This window comes from Chinchilla lanigera, unplaced genomic scaffold (genome assembly GCF_000276665.1).
Source record: "Chinchilla lanigera isolate Chin_1 unplaced genomic scaffold, ChiLan1.0 scaffold00017, whole genome shotgun sequence".
NCBI classification, from domain to species: Eukaryota; Metazoa; Chordata; class Mammalia; order Rodentia; family Chinchillidae; genus Chinchilla; species Chinchilla lanigera.
In genome coordinates, this window is record NW_004955418.1 from 24,452,819 (window position 1) to 24,456,049 (window position 3,231).

General features: G+C 38.0%; 1 pseudogene; it reads right to left on the bottom strand.

Annotated features, from left to right (window-relative positions):
* Nucleotides 1-955: 955 nt before the first annotated feature.
* Nucleotides 956-1,434, bottom strand: LOC102003873 (annotated as a pseudogene).
* Nucleotides 1,435-3,231: the final 1,797 nt, after the last annotated feature.

Here is a 3,231-nt window from a genome sequence, read left to right on the forward strand (position 1 = left end):
AAATATCCTAAAGGTAATTTTCCTAAGCGGATAATTTAGAATGCCTGCAATTAGAGTGGCAGGAGATGATTGCCTGCGTTAGTAATTTTCTTGTCTTAATGGCAATAAGCTGCTCTTTATTTTTTAAAAAAGTCACCCATTATTCTGGCTTAGAATGCTGCCTTTTTTTCAGAAGCTAATAAAATACTTCCAACTAGGTACCCAGATGTGTGAGGGAGATGCCAACCTGAAAGAATGACATCAAAAGTGTCAACCTTAAATATCCACAGCAAGGTTTATGTGTTGCTTTTAGTATCATTAACCTTAAAAGAACTCTTAAAGGGAAAAAGATTTCTCATTTGTCAGACAAAGTTTTCTTATATCTATTCATGTTGCTAATATGAATGAGTATCATTCTACCAACTCATCCTACTCTTTGTGTGCAAAAGTAGTGACATAGGAAAGACTAACTTTGGTTGATTTCTCTTAAATCTAGCCACACTCTAGAATGCAATAATGAGGAAGCAGAAATGTCAGGGTAATCGATTAACAGAGGGATATCAGTTTTTCCTTTCTAGGCTAATAGAGGACAGTGTTTGGCAAACATTTCTTGGGAAGGGCCAGAGTGTTGTAAATATTTTATCTTTGTGGGGATTATGGTCTCTCCCAGACCAGAACTATTCATCTCTTCCAGTCTAGTGCAAAGGCAGCCATAGACAATCTTTCATTCTTATTTTTATTAGTATTAATGTTTTTCTTAAACTATGATTGAACCCAAAACCTTCTCAATGAGCTATATTCCAACCTTCATTTTATATTTTATTTTGAGGCAGAGTCTCACAACGTTGCCAAATGCCCCGGCTGGGCTGGAATTTATACTCCGTCTCCCTCAGCCTACCAGAATGCTGAGATTAAGGTATGCACATTATTACTAGTGCACAACTCTTTTTTCCCCCTTAGGAATATAAACTATTTATTAATGGAGAACATCTGCAGCCTCATTCTCCTTGGACACACCCACAGTGCGGCCATGGCGTCCAGTGCTCTTGGTGTGCTGGCCTCAAACTTGAAAGCCCCAGAAGTGGCGCAGCCTCCTGTGGGCTCTGATCTTCTTCAGTAGCTCCGGGTCTTTGCAGGGCTTGTTGTTCATTCTGTTGACCAGAACCTGGCTGTACTTCTCATGCTTTACATCCTTCTGTCTGTTCAGGAACCAGTCTGGGATCGTGTATTGGTGGGGATTCTCCATGACAGTGACCACATGCTCCACCTCATCCTCAGTGTGCATTCAAGCCCTCTTGGTAAGGTCGATGTCTGCTCTACTCAACACCACATGAGCGCATCTTTGCCCACACCCTTAATGGCTGTGATGGCGAAGGCTCTTTTCTGCGGTCCATTGATGTGGGTGTTCAGCACTCGTAAAACCTGCTGGAATTTCTCAGGGATCGCTAGAGACATGCAGTGGTAGCCACAACAGCATGTACACCTCTTGTGGAAGCCAGCTGGTGCACAGCTCTTAGTGAAAGGTGTGGATGTGCTTCAGTACAATTCTATTTATAAAAATTGTCAGCAAACCACAAAGTTATCCATGACCTGCAATGTTCCGTAGGATATCTTCATTAAAAAGTTGTGGAGATGAAGGTATCAAATGTGTGGCAAATGCAGGGTCTTTAAACCCAGTAAATCAAACCACTTATATTACTGAATGCAGAGGAAGAGATCAAAGTAAAGTAAATTAAGTATGTGGGTCATGTGGACAGGAGCCAATCTGTCTTTAATAAGTCTACTGATCCTTCCAGGATTATATGTAACAAAATTAGGCAGTCAATGGATAACTTATTAAACAAATCAGTATGTAAATAAAGTGTAATTTATATTGGAAGCAATTCATTAACATGGAGGGTTTAAGTGTACGTATATACATGTAGACTCATATACATGGTCATGTACATGTCACTTAATCGGGTGTGTCCTTTCCTGAGATGTGCATTGTTAAGTGATTTGGTATTATGTGTACACTATAGGCTGTACTCACACAAGCCTACACAAGACAGCCTAACTACACTGCTGGATTAAGGACAGCACACCCTGATAGATGAATGCAAAACGTGAGAGACAGGGAATAGAATACCTGTGCCAGGAGTTCAAGGGGACTTGACCAAAATGAAGCCCCAAACTGACTCAAACTCCCAGATTAATTGAAGAACAACAAAGGCACAGCATGCTGCTGAGCATAGAGGTTAGTTACCAAGGCCTGGCGACAGTTTGGTTGAATTTTTAACTTTTAGCTGATTGTTCCTCAAGAACTTCCTTGTTTTCCCTATAAACTCTGTGTCTACTCAAGTTGGTAGCACATCTGTCTTCAGAATATTCTGGCTCCTCAGAGTTAGCAGTCTTCCTCCCTGAGTGCACCTGAGCAGATGTTCACCCACTGTGTGACACAAGGAACTTCACACTACATGCCTAAGAGGTACGATAGTATACCAGTGTACCTGTGTCCATTACTGACTGAAATATCATTATGTAGGACATATCTGACAAGTCATGTATTCAGAATATATAAACATTTGTATATGATAAAATAAGTATATAAACAAATTTAATGTAAATCTATTATTTAAGTGACTACAGATATAAACAAATATATGTTCAAGACACATGTTTTTGTCAGGTACATTTTGTGACTATTTTCTTCTCTTTGCAGTCTACCCTTTCATTTTCTTACCAGGGTCTTTTGAAAGTAAAAGTTTTACATTTTGATAAAATCTAGTGGATTGCTTTTTCCATTGAGATGTGAAGATACTGTTCTACATTTTATTCTAGCAGCATAGAAACATATGGCTTTTATGTTCAACTGTGAGTCACCTTGAATTATTTATTTATTTTTGGGATGGTACGAGGTGGTAGATAGGTACAAATTCAGTTTTCACATATCTGTATAGTTGGTTCAGAAGCATTTGTTGGAAAGGTTTTCTTTTTGTTAAAAATTGATTGTCATTTTAGTACAGGTCAATTTCTAGGTTCTTTTATTTCACAAATTTTTATGTCAAGTTTTATACTAGTGCCAAAATAAACCTGAAATTTCACTGGAATTATATTAAATCTATAAACCAGTTTTGAGAGAATTGACATTTAAAAAATACTGTGTTTTTCATTTTACTAGCATGCTACATCTCTCCATTTATATGTCATCTTTCATTTCTTTCAGAGAAGATTTGTATTTTTTATGGTTTAGAAGTGTTGCATGTATTTTGT